Genomic DNA, 14,283 nt, shown 5'->3' with positions numbered 1-14,283 from the left:
TGCTAAGATATACTAAGAGTGGTTGGATAGGACAAATCAAGGACATGTAGAAAAAAAAACAGGAAAAAATATTAATTATTTAGAGATCATCTCATTTTATTAGGCAATAAACGAGCACATAGGATAAAGGAACATCAGTTTTTTTGGAATTAGACCTTACTTTTAATAAAAAAGACAAATACATGTGGTAGTTTAAAACATGTTCACAAAGTCTTTGATATTAATTTTAAAAAGTGGTTCCAAATCCTACAGCTGGATTTGGTGAGTCAGTTCTGACAAAAATAGCCAAGGCAGAAGTGACAATGTGTACTGGCTAAGACTAGGTCATAAAAGCATTTTGGCTTCCTCCCTGACCCTCTCTAAGATCATTAGGTCTGGGAAAACCAGTTGCCACGTAATGAGAACACTTAAAGGAGCCCTATGGAGAGGTTCCGTTGTAAGGACTGTTTTCTGCCAACAGCCATTTTAGAAGTGAGTGAGCCATTTTAGAAGCGGATCTTCCATTTCCAAGCAAGCCTTGATTTGATGGCAGTACCAACAAACTAACTGTAACTTCATGAGAGATCCTGAGCCGAACCTACATAACTAAGTCTCAAATTCATGACCTACAGTAATCTTGCTGATTTAGGCCCTTGACTTGGGGGATAAATTTGTTATACAGCACTAGATAACCAACAGAGTAGTAATTAGGATTTAACTTAGGCTTGACTTAAAACCCAATGTGGCTTTTCCTCCACTTTTTTGGTATCCTATTGGACTTTCAACTAACTCTGTACCTTTCTTTAAAGCTAGGTTCATGGATGTGGAGGAGGGTCTAAGAATGGGACTCAGAGGATGCCAACATGATTAAATGAAAGGTAAAAATAGTCTCGTCAACAAATGGTTTTAGGATAACTGGAAAACCACATGTAAAATAACGAAGGTGACTCCTTCCTCATATCTACACAAAAATCAACTCAAAATGGATAATAGATCTAAACACAACAGCTATAAAAGTCTTAGAATACAGGAGTAAGTTTTTGTGTCCTAACGCCAGGCAGTCTTAGAAATAACACTAAAGAAGACAGGACAAGCAGTAACAAAAAATAAAGAAATCGGACTTTATCAAAATGAAAAACCTTTCTTCTTCAAAGGATATCATCAAGAAAGTAAAAACGGGGACTTCTGGGGAAGACTGCAGAGTGGGAGGACTCTAAGCTCACCTTGTTCCACAGATACAACTAGATAATAGCCATATCAGTGTAAATAACTCAAAAAAATGACCTGAAGACTGGCAGAACAAACTCTCCACAGCTAAGTGTAGAAAAGAGGCCATATCAGAGAAGGTATGCAGGGTGGTGATAGACTTGAGAGCTAAATGGATCCATGGGACTCTCCTTGGGAGGGAGGAACACCCCAGGTGTGAGAGAGGAGAGAAACAGACTCACTTCAGGGAGCCTACATGGGGTAGATGAATCACCATAATATTTGGCTTTTAAAACCAGAGGCGCCAAATTTTGTGAATTCTTACAATCAGAGAGGCTTTAAACCTGGTCCGTTAAAAATCAGGAAGCTTGAGAGAGAACAGGGAGGGTAAGAGGAAACTGAGCCCCCAGCCTTAAAGAGACAGCACAACAACGAGCCCAATGACATACAGCATAGAAGCAGCAGCTTGAAAAAAGCCTGGGTATCTGGGAGGGAGATTTGCTTACTAATCTCAAAGTATGTGCTGGAGGGGCAGGGATCTTTGGGAGACTTCCCCAGGAACGAAGAAGCTGGAAGGCACCACTGCTCTCCCTAACCCCCCCCCCCCAAACACAAAGACACGTGCGGGAACCAGTGGGGTACCAACACTCACTACCTAACTTGCTAATAGTGCCTCCCACCCACCCGTTCTCCTGCAGACACACCCCAACCAGCCAGATCTCTACTCCAGATCTTCTCCCACAGCAGACCCAGGCAAACCTTGCTAATACCACCTGACCCTCCCGCACATGCCTCTGTGGATCAGTCCTCCAACCCATGGGCCTCTGTCCCCAGCAGCTGCAGGTCTCCTTCTGCTGCTGCCAGCCTTTCTGACACCACACACCCTGCCCTTCTGTTCTCCTACAGCTCTGTGCTACCATATCTCTGGCAAACATTTGGTCTGACTCAAGTTAAGCCCAAGGTGGCCCCAGAAAGGCTCACTAACAACAAAAGGATCAAACCTGCCCACAACAGGCAGAGAGCCATTGCTGATGAATGGACAGAAGGCAAAAGCAGCTCAGTCACAACAGCAGGGCACATGCAACACACACAGGAGACACCCTGAAGCACCAGGCTCTGGTCAACAGAGAACAATGCACTACCAGGCACTACAGACCCTCTACACAGGCCACTACTTTCAAGAGCAGGAGATGCAGCTGACTTTCCTACCATATAAAACAGACACAGAGTTAGACAAAATGAGACAGAGGAATATATCCCAAATTAAAGAACAGGACAAAATCAGTGAGAACTAAACCGAAGAGAGGTAAGTAATACGTCTGATAAAGAATTTAAAGTAACGGCCATATAGATACTCACTGGACTATTAAGAGTGGAGGACCTCATGAGACCCTTAACAGAGAGACAGAAAACATAAAGAACTAATTAGAGATGAAGAACTCAATAACGGAAATTAAAAATACACTAGATGGAATAAATAGTAGACTAAAAGAAGCAGAAGAACAGATCAGTGACCTAGAGTAATAGAAAGCACTCAAGCTGAGCAGGAGAGACAAAAAGAAATAATAAAAAATGAGAATAAACTTAGGTAACTCAGCGACACCATGAAGCATAATAACATGTGCATTATAAGGATCCCAAAAGGAGAAGAGAGGAAACAGCAGCAGAAAATGTATCTGAAGAAGAGCGAGCTGAAAACTTCCTGAATCTGGGGAAGGAAACAGAAATTGAGATCCAGGAGTCACAGAGAATCCCCAACAAAATCAACCCAAGGAGGTCCACACCAAGACACAAAGTAATTAAAGTGGCAAAAAGTAGTGACTTTAAAAGGGGATTTTAAAAGCAGCAAGAGAAGTGAAAACAGTTACATGAAGGGAAATCCCACTGGGCTATCAGCTGATTTTTTAGCAGAAATTTTGTAGGCCACAAGACAATGAGCATGATATATTCAAAGTGCTGAAAGAAAAAAACTGCAGCCAGCAATATTCTATCCAGCAAGGCCATCACTTAGAATAGAAGGAGAAATGAAGAGTTTCCCAGACAAACAAAAGTTAAAGGAATTCATAACCACTAAACCAGCCCCTAGAAGAAATATTAAAGGGGACTCACTGAGTGAAAAAGAAAGACCATAAACAGGAATAAGTAGGAAACATAAAAGCCGTAAAAATAAGTAGATCAATAAATATCAGTCAAGGGATTCACAAAATAAAAGGATGTAAAATACAACACCATATACGTAAAACATGAGGGTGAGAGGAGTAAGGAATGATTGGTTCAACCTTATGTGATCATCAACTTAATATAGACTGATACATGCATAAGATGTTATATACAAACCGTTATACAAACCTAACAGTAACCACAAATCAGGAATTGGTAATAGATATGCAAAAAATAAAGGAAAAGGAATCCAAGTACATCACTACAGAAAGCCAACAAATCATGAGAAAAAAGAACTACAGAGAACAACAAAAAGAACCACAGAACAAGTAACAAAACAGCAGTAAGTACATACTATCACTAATTACTTTGAAAATAAACAGACTAAACACTCCAATAAATAGGTGACAGATGGGTAAAAAAGTAACACCCATCTATACACTGCCTACAAGAGACTCATTTCAGACCTAAAGACACATGCAGATTGAAAGTGACAGGATGAAAAAGCATTTATCATGTGAATCGAAATGAAAAGAAAGCCGGTAAAAATACTTACATCAGGCAAAATAGACTTTGAACAAAGACTTTAACAAAGAGATAAATAAAAACACTATATAGTCATAAAAGGAATAATCCAGGGGTGCCTGGATGGCTCTGTCAGTTAAGCATCTGCCTTCAGCACAGGTCATGATCCCAGGGTTCTGGGATCGAGCCCCAGATGAGCTCCCTGCTCAGTGAGGAGCCTACTACTCCATCTTCCTCTGCCTGCTCCGCTGCCTACTTGTGTGCATGAGCACACTCTCTCTGTCAAATAAATAAACAAAATCTTTAAAAAAAGTAGTAATCCAACAAGAAGATATAACAATTGTAAATATTTATGTACCCAACATGGGAGCACCCAAATAAATAAAACAGCTAATAACAAACATAAAGGAAGTAACTGATAGTAATACGATAACAGTAGGGAACTTTAATACCCCATTTACATAAATAGAGAGGTCACCCAAAAAGGAAATCAACAAGGAAACAATGGTTTTGAAGGACACACTGGAGAAGATGGATCTAATGGATATATTCAGAACATTCTTTTGCAAAGAAGACATGGCCAGCAGACCCATGAAAAAGATATTCAACACCAATAATCATTAGGGAAATGCAAAGATAAACCACAATGAGATATCACCTTATTCCTGTCAGAATGGCTAAAATCAAAAAGACAAAAAATAACAAATGTTAATAAGAATGTGGAGAGAAAGGAACCCGCATGCACTATTGGTGGGAATGCAAACTGATGTAGACACTGTGGAAGACAATACAGAGGTTCCTCAAAAAATTAAAAATAGGATTACCATATGATCCACTAGTGGGAATTTACCCAAAGAAAATGAAAACACTATTTTGAAAAGATACATGCAACTCCTATGTTTATTCCAGCATTATTTATAATAGCCAAGACACGGAAGCAACCCATGTCCACTGATAGATGAATGAGTAAAAGATGTGGTATATGTATCCACAATGGAATATTACTCAGCCATAAAAAAATTAGATAGTGCCATCTGCAACAACATGGATGGACCTAGAGGGTATGATGCTGACTTAAAAAAGTCAGACAGTGAAGACAATCACCATGATTTTGCTCATATGTGGAATTTAAGAAACAAATGGACAAAGAGAAAAAGAGACTTAAAAAACCCCAAGCTCTTAAATACAGAGAACAAAATGGTAGTTACATGAGGGGAAGTCTGTTGGGGTATATGGGAAATAAAGAGGATTAAGACTACACGTATCTTGATGAGCACCAAGTAATATAAGAAATTTTTGGATTCTTATAGTGTACACTCGAAACTAACACTGTATGTTAATTATACAATAAATAAAATTGATTTTAAGGATGGTCATAGGACGTACTAAAAAGTACTGAATTACACACTTTAAATAAGTGAACTGTATGGTAGGTGAATTATATCTCGGTGAAGTTATGTGTGTGTATTCCTACATTTTTTTCTATATAAGGGATCTTAGGGAATCTGTGAATTACCTAAAATTACGTGCAAAATTTACCTCTTACATTTTATTGGGGAGATAGTCTACTACATTTATAATATTCTCAAAAATGCTTTATAACAAAATCCTCAAAAAGGTTAAGAGTCACTACTCTAGAGAATATAACCTATATTAGTAATACATTTGCCCTGAAAAAAAAAAGGTAAAAATCTATGTATTTATTAAATCAAAATTTTCTTGGTTAAGGCTGTGACAAAAGGAATGATACAAACTTCCCAATTCTCTACCTCAATTCTTTTATCCATAAAAATAAAAACAGACAAATTCCCAAATCCCATTTCAGAGAGATTATCTTAAACACAGAGGCACTTGACTTATTATTCACTTCAGTACACCATGTGCCAAGTACTACGTCTGGGTGCTGAATAAAGAGAATATTCCTGAACCTCATGATACTTTCATTCCCTATTGGGAGGGATAGGCTCTTAAAATAATGCAAAATTTATGCAGGGAAAAAAAACATACTTCAATGCTATCCCTTCATACTCTGGACTCTCACAGTAACAAAACAAAGCAGTATTTTTACGTATTGTGAGAAATCCAAGATGAATAAGAACTTAAAAGATAAATGAATCAAAACTAATCTTAACTATCTTCCCTTCCAACACTGATTTGTTTCATTAAGAACTGGCTATGCAATTACCCTGTTAGGAAGAAGTCTTTGAAAGGAGGAGCTATATTTCATACATATTTGTATGTAGCACAGCATTAACTTACAATAGTCAAGCTCAAGCTGGATGCAGACACAATATTGTAAGTATAAGAGCTAAGACTGGGACTAAGGTAAAAATTCTGTAAGCTGTTTTATCATCAATCTATGGCTTCTAAAATTTTTAAAAACTACATTTAAACATAAGCATAAACACATACAGCAACATATACTTCAGATACTCTTCATTTTAAATCTGCCATTTTAAATGGCACTCTTCATTTTAAAATCTATTTTGTCTACTGTAAGTACTGCTGCCCTGGCCTTTTCACTTCCAATTTGCAGTTCCTTCCACCCCTTCACTTTTTAGTCCGTATGTCTTTAGGTCTGAGGTGAGTCTTCTGTAGGCAGCACAGAGATGGGTCTTGGTTTGTTTTGTTTTTGTTTTTTTTTAATCCATTCAGTCACTCTAGGTCTTTCTATCGTAGCATTTAGTATATTTACACTTAAATTAATTACTGATACATATGTACTTGTTGCCATTTTGTTAACTGCTTTTTGGTTGTTTTTGTAGTTTTTCCCTGTTCTTCTCTTACTCTCCTCCCTTGTGATTTGAGGGCTCACTTTAGTGTTATACGATTGCTTTCTCCTTCTTGTGTTTATCTGTTGTAGGTTTTTGACTTGTGGTTACCATTAGGCTCATATAGAACATCTTATGCAGATAGCAGTCCATATTAAGTCAATGGTTGCTTACGTTTGAACACATTCTAAAACACTAAATTTTTACCCCCATTTTATAATGTCATATTTTATGCCTTTTCATTTTGTGTATCCCTTGACTGATATTTCTAGATATAACTGATTTTACTATTGTGTTTTCACTTCCATACTGGCTTTATAAGTGATTTATTACCTTTCTACATGTTTGCTTTTACCTGTGACATTTTTCTTATTTTCTTTTAATTGTGGTCTTTTCTCTCCAGTTAAAGAATTCCCTTTAACGTTTCTTGAAGACTGGCTTAGTGGTGATGAACTTTTTTAACTTTTGTCTGGGAAACTAGCTCTCCTTCAATTCTGAATAATAACCTTACCGAGTAGAGTATTCCTGGTTGTACATTTTTTCCTTTCAGCACTTTATATCATGCCACTCCCTTCTGGCCTTCAAAGTGTCTGCTAAAAATCAACTGATAGCCTTATGGGGTTTCCATTGTTTGTAAGTGCTTTTTCTTGCTCCTTTTTAAAATTTTCTCTTTATCATTACTTTCTGCCATTTTAATTACTATGTGTTTTGCTGTGGACCTCCTTGGGTTAATCTTATTAGGGGTTCTCTGCATTTCCTGGATCTGGATGTATGTTTCCTTCCTCAGATTAGGGGAGCTTTTAGCTATTATTTCTTCCAATAAGTTTTTTGCCTCCTTCTCTCTCTCTCTTTTAATAAATAAAGCAAATGTGAGCAGACATAAAGGGAGAAATTGACAGTAATACAATACTATAGGGGACTTTTAACCTATTTACATCAAAGGACAAATCATCTGACAGAATATCCACAAAGAAACAGTGGCTCTGAATGATACATTAAACCAGATGGACCTAACATATACAGAATATTCCATCCAAAAAGAGCAGAATACACACTGTTTTCAAGTGCACATGGAACATTCTTCAGGATACATCACATGTTGGGTCACAAAACAAGTCTCAATAAATTTAAGAACACTGAAATAACACCAAGTGTATTTTCTGCCCACAACAGTATGAAACTAGAAAACAATTACAAGAACAAATCTGGAAAGAACACAAATACATGGACACTAAAAAACATGCTACTAAACAATGATGGAATCCACCAAGAAATCAAAGAGAAAATTAAAAAATTCATGGAGACAAATGAAAAGGAAAACACAATGGTCCAACATCTCTGGGATGCAGCAAAAGAAAGCAGTTCTAAGAGGGAAGGTTATGGGGACACACAACTACATCAAAAAACAAGAGGGTTACCTGGCAGGCTCACTCAGTGGAATGTGCGACTCTTGATCTTGGGGTTTTGAATTTGAGCCCCACGTTGGGTATGGCGATTATTTTCAAAAAATAAAATCTTAAAAAAACAAAAAAGAAAAATCTCAAATAAACAACCTAATCTTACACCTAGAAAAGCTAGAAAAAGAACAAAGCCCAAAGGTAGTAGAAACCAAAAACACATACAGATGGCCAACAGACACGAGAAGATGCTCAATATCAAAGTCATCAGGGTAACGCAAATCAAAATCACAATGAGGTGTCACTTTACTGTCAGAATGGCTAAAATAAAAAAAGGCAAGAAATAACAAGTGCTAGCAAGAATGCAGAGAAAAAGGAACCTTCATGCACTGTTAGTGAGAATGCAAATTGGGCAGCCAGTGTGGAAAACAAAATGGAGTCTCCTCGAAAGATTAAAAACATAAACACCATATGACCCAGTAACTGCACTACTGGAATTTACACAAAGAAAACGGAAACACTAATTTGAAAAGATATATACACCTCTAGTTTATTGCAACACTATTTACAATAGCCAAGATATGAAAGCACAAGTGCCATGGATAAATGAACAGATAAAGAAGATATGGTATACAGGTACAATGGAATATTTCTCAGCCATAAAAAAGAATGAGATCCTGCTATTGGTGATAACACAGATGAAAACTAGATGCTAAATGAAGTCAGTCAGAGAAAGACAAATACCATATAATTCCATTTATATGCTGAATCTAAAAAATAAATGAACAAACAGGCAAACAAACCAGACTCTTCAACAGAGAACAACTGGTGATTGTCAGAGGGGAAGTGGGTGGCCATGTAGGTGAAACAGATAAAGGGGATTAAGAAGTACAAACTTCCAGTTACAAAATAAATAAATCATAAAGATAAAACATACAGCACAGGAAGCATGGTCAGTAATATGGTAATAATATTGTATGGCAAGCACTGAGTAACGTACAGAATTGCAGAATCAATAGTTGTACACCTGACGGACGAGGTCGAAGGTGGCGGAGGAGTAAGAGACCTACATTTCGTCTGGTCCCAGGAATTCAGCTAGGTAGTTACCAAACCATTCTGAACGCCTACGAACTCAACAGGAGATAGAAGAAAAGAACAGCAGCAACTCTATGAACAGAAAAACGCAGGATGTACAAAGAAGTGAATCTGAGGCGACATACGGGAAGAAGGACTGAGGGGGGAGGGAGCCGCCATCAGCCGGCTACGGGCTACCGGCAAGTGATAGAGCCACAGAGCACAAAATTGGAACTTTTAGAAGTCCGCTCCCTGGGACGGTGCGGTCTCAGGACTCTCGGGGTTACAGAAAGACTGGGGGTGCATACGTGTGGCAGAGCTCCCAGGTATCAAAGCAGGGAAGCCGGCTGCAAAGAGTGAGCCCAGGAGTGGGCGCTCAGCTCGGGGTTTCCATAAAACGTGATCTGCGGCACCGTCGGGCCACTGCTCTTCGAGCAGGGGCCCAATAAGCAGCAAAACTGGGGAGACTCCCCTTCCTCCCCAGGAAGGAACGGAGTGGGAGCCCGCCGCAGGAACCTGCTAGGTTTGGAGACTACAAACAGGGCTGTGTGCCAGACAGAAACGCTTGGTCACAGGCCCAGTGAGCACAGAGTGCGGACAGAGACCAGGGAGACAGGAGTGATGGATTTTCTCTGAGGGCTCACTAAGGAGTGGGGCCGTGAGCTCTCGGCTCCTCCGGGGCCAGAGAACGGGAAGCCACCATTTTCATTCTCGTCCTCTAAAGCTGTGCGGAAAGCCTTCAGGAAACAAAAGATAGAGAGAGCAAACTTGAGCTGATTACTCAGCCTGGCCCCTGGCAAGGGTGGTGCAATTCCACCTGGGGCAAGGACATCTTCGAATCAACGCAACAGGCCTCTTGGCCAAAGATCAGCAAGAACATCCAGCTAAGACCAAATTTACCGATCAATGAGAACTGCAGAACTCCAGTGCTACGGGAATACAGCACATAGAATTCATGGCTTTTTTTTTTTTTAACCATGATTCTTTAGTCTTTCAAAATTAATTTTTTAATTTTTTCTTTTTATAAAATTTTTCTTCTTTTTAACCAACTTATCAATTCCTTTTTAAAAATCTTTAATTTTCATTTTTACAGTCATATTCTATCCCTTCATTGTATTTAACCTTATTGTTTGTATATATATAAGTTTTTCTTTCTTTATAATTTTGGGATGCAGATTCTTCTAACAGACCAAAATATACCCTAAATCTAGTGTACGGTTTTGTTCTGTTCACTCGCCTGATCACATTCTTTTTCCTTTAAATTTTTGTTCTTTTTTCAACCAACTTCTTATCAATTCCTTTTTTAAAATCTTTTTTAATTTTTACAGTCATATTCCATCCCTTCACTGTATTTACCTTTATTTTTGTAAATATAAAAGTTTTTCTTTCTTTAAAATTTTGGGAGGCAGTTTCTTCTAACAGATCAGAATACACCCAAAATCTAGTGTGTGGCTCTGTTCTATTCACCAGCCTGATCATTCTCCCCCCCCCCGCCCCCCCACCAGTTTCAGGTCTCTTCTGATTTGTTTAGTGTACATTTTTCCGGGGTCTTTGTTACCCTTTTAGCATTTTGTTCTCCAGTTCATCTATTCTTCTCTGGACAGAATGACAAAACGGAAAAACTCACCTCAAAAAAAAAAGAACAAGAGGCAGTACCACTACGAGGGACCTAAATCAACATGGACATTAGTCAGATGTCGGAACTAGAGTTCAGAATAACGATTATAAAGGTACTAGCTGGGCTTGAAAAAAGCATAGAAGATACTAGAGAATCCCTTCCTGAAGAAATAAAATCTAACCAAGCTGAAATCTAAAAAGGCTATTAATGAGATGCAATAAAAAATGGAGGCTCTAACTGCTATGATAAATGAGGCAGAAGAGAGAATGATATAGACAGCTGAATGATGGAGAATGAAGAAGCTGAGAAAAAGAGAGATAAACAACTACTGGGTCATGAGGGGAGAATTCGAGAGATAAGTGATACCATAAAGCGAAACATTATTAGAATAATTGGGACCCCAGAAGAAGAAGAAAGAGAGAGGGGGGCAGAAGGTATATTGGAGCAAATTATAGCAGAGAACTTCCCTAATTTGGGGAAGGAAACAGGCATCAAAATCCAAGAGGCACAGAGAACCCCCCCCTTAAAATAGTTGTACACCTGAAACTAATATTGTCAATTAAATTTCAATAAAAATAAAGAAATAAGCCAATATAAATTAAAGATCATTGTAAAGGCAAACTAGAAGGCCAAAAAGATCTTTATATTTCTCTTTAGTGATTTTTACTTCCTAAAAGAAAAATAGGGGTGCCTGGCTGGCTCAGCTGGTTGACCATGTGACTTTAATATTAGGGTTGTTAGTTCAAGCTCCACATTGGGTGTGGAGCCTACTTTTAGAAAAATTTTAAAAATAAAATATATATTATTTTAAAAATGCATTAAATAAAATGCAAGCAATTGAAAATAAACAGGTGGATATATTTGCCAAAGAATAACAATGTGGATTAATGATCATCTATTTTATTGTTAATGCATATTAAGATCATATAGCATATGTGTCTTGGTATTCTCTATTTTTCACCAACATTTTCCACATTAGTTCTTATGTAATCATAACTCCTAATGGTTTCATTAAGTGGATATATTATACTTAAACTCTTCAAAAAAAAAAAAAGACTGACATACTGAACAATTAAAGCCATAAACTCTGATAACTGATAAAATACTTAAATATTAACACATGGTGACATATAAGGAATGAAGGTTAGAATGAACACAAACTAAATCTAAATCCTTTCTGGTTCTGCTTCTGAGAAATTATACAAGAAAGAATTGTAAAACCAAAATAAGTTCAGGGAAAAAAAGTCAATCTGACTGGATATTCTGAAAGCGTATAAAATAACTTAATTCTAATCAATAAACCTAAGAATAGTGGTAGATAGAGAAAGCGCATGTATAATTTTTTACTGACAAGGCCTTTTTTCCCCTTAGCAATATTTCCAGCAATATTTCTTATCAATATATTCATAAGATATAACACATCATTTTCAAGATAAGATATATAGTATCTGTGCATGGGGAAATTTAACCTAAAAATCAATTTAGTAATTTCTATAAATGGAAGTATGTTAATTGTAATCAGAGTAATAATATAATTGTGAGGCAATATTAACCTCAATTGACATATTCTTCAGACATACTTTTTAAATTTGGTATAAAACACTAAAATGACCAACTAAGTTTGTGGGGTTTAGAACTCTTATGTATTTGCAGCTAAGAAAGTTGACTCAGATAAGAAATTTGATTTTTTTTTTATTTAGCGAAAAATTACCTAAATATTTAAATGTAACCAAAGAGAGTTCATATAGTATAGACATGTAGAACATTAAAAGCAAAATCTTATGCAAACAGCTGAAAAATGAGAAAGGACATTTTGTACAAGTTTCATCAGCAGGGAGCTATGGTACTTTTTTTGTGTGAAAAGATGGTCAGATCCTGGGACTAGAAATTAGGTTATGCTCCCTCAATGACCTTTAATGAAAATAAAATTACTCGTCACATATCAGAAGAGAAGTCTAGGGATGTATCCTTTTTTATTTTTTCATCCAATATATAATAAATGCAAATTCCAGCTCTCAGGTATTTTTTCCCCATATTTTATTTTAAAGTGGCTTATATCAGTACTTCTTAAAGTGTGGTGAAGAACCAGTTTTCCCCCAATCCACCGCTTACTGATAGAAATCATTCACAGAGGCACCTGGGTGGCTCAGACAGTTGAGCATCCGACTCTTGATTTTGGCTCAGGTCATCATTTCAGGGTCCTGAGATCGAGTCTGGTGTTGGGCTCTGAGCTCAGGAGTCTGCTTGAGTTTCTCTCCCTCTGCCCCTCCCCCACAATTGCACTTGCTGTCTCTCAAACAAATCTTAAAAAAAAAAAAAACAACACACAAAACACGTCTAATGCTTACTTTCATCTGTGTTTATCTCATGTGTCCTTAACAAAGAATTTGTGAACGGCCCACAAATCACACTTCGAGCACCACTGGCTTAGATCATAATGCAAATAAAGCATTTCCCATAGTGGATCAAGGAAACTTTCTACACTGCCTCTTCTCCAGAAATGTAGTCAACGGTGGCAAACAATGCACATGTCCAATAACACAACAGTGTTTTATAGAACACCCCAGCCCGCAAAAAGACAGACAGTAGAGGGCAGGGTCTCAAAACACGGGAGTTAAAGTCAAGACAGCTGGGAATCCAAATCCTAGTTTTAAAGCTGTATGACCTTGGGTAAATGTCAAAGTTCAGTTTCCTCATCTGTAAAACAAGATGATAATACCTAGCTCAATGGCTGTCAAAATTAAAGAACATATTAAACCTACCACAGCGCCTAACACATAGAAAATGCTCTAAAAAGCTACTGCCACCGTTAGCACCAATAAATGCAAAAACAGTACTAGGAAGCAAGTATGCTAATTCTAAGGACTAATAAACTGTAATTAAGAACCAGATATCACACAACTTAGTAAAGGTAGTAAAATAGAAAATTGAAGACTCTCACTAAATTATATCCAATTGTCTCGTGAATGCAAATTAAAATTTGTCATTGCCAAATGTGTGGGGTTTTTTTGTTTTTTTGTTTTTTTTTACTATTAACCTGTACATATTTAACATACCTAAGGAGTTCTGACTAATGTATACACCCATAAAACCATCACAACAAACAAGATTCCTTATCAGAGTTGATATAGAACATCTGCATCACTATAAACAAGAAACCAAGCAATTCTACCCTTCTAGCAAAGGAGCTTTTTGTTTGTTTGAAATTAAAACAAAAAACCCAAAACCTATTTCCTGGTAGATACAATAACTAATATAACTAGGAAACTTGAAAATGTAAATAAAAATCAAATAAAAAGAAAAATTGTGATTTTTTTCTCAAAGTGATGCAAGTAAAGTCAAAATGGCATTTATGATTTTCTTTCAGTATGAAATTGTTGAATCACACTATGCTGTATACCTGAAACTAATACAACATTGTAACCAAAAAAGTTATGCTTGTTAAAAATTTTTTTTTCTTTCTGGAGCTGTTAATAAACAGGTTTTCTGACTTAATCTATAATCATATCCCTTGACAATTTAGCTGTTCTTTCAAACTTATAACTCACATAAA

At 37.1% G+C, this 14,283-nt stretch overlaps 1 protein-coding gene across 1 annotated transcript in view; it reads right to left on the bottom strand.

Moving 5' to 3' along the window:
* Positions 1-14,283, bottom strand: part of DOP1A (DOP1 leucine zipper like protein A) — a 104,015-nt gene that overhangs the window by 70,895 nt on the left and 18,837 nt on the right. The window lies entirely within an intron of this gene.

Source organism: Ursus maritimus, unplaced genomic scaffold, assembly GCF_017311325.1.
Source record: "Ursus maritimus isolate PB19 unplaced genomic scaffold, ASM1731132v1 scaffold_29, whole genome shotgun sequence".
NCBI lineage: Eukaryota > Metazoa > Chordata > Mammalia > Carnivora > Ursidae > Ursus > Ursus maritimus.
This window is presented reverse-complemented; position numbering and strand designations above follow the sequence as displayed.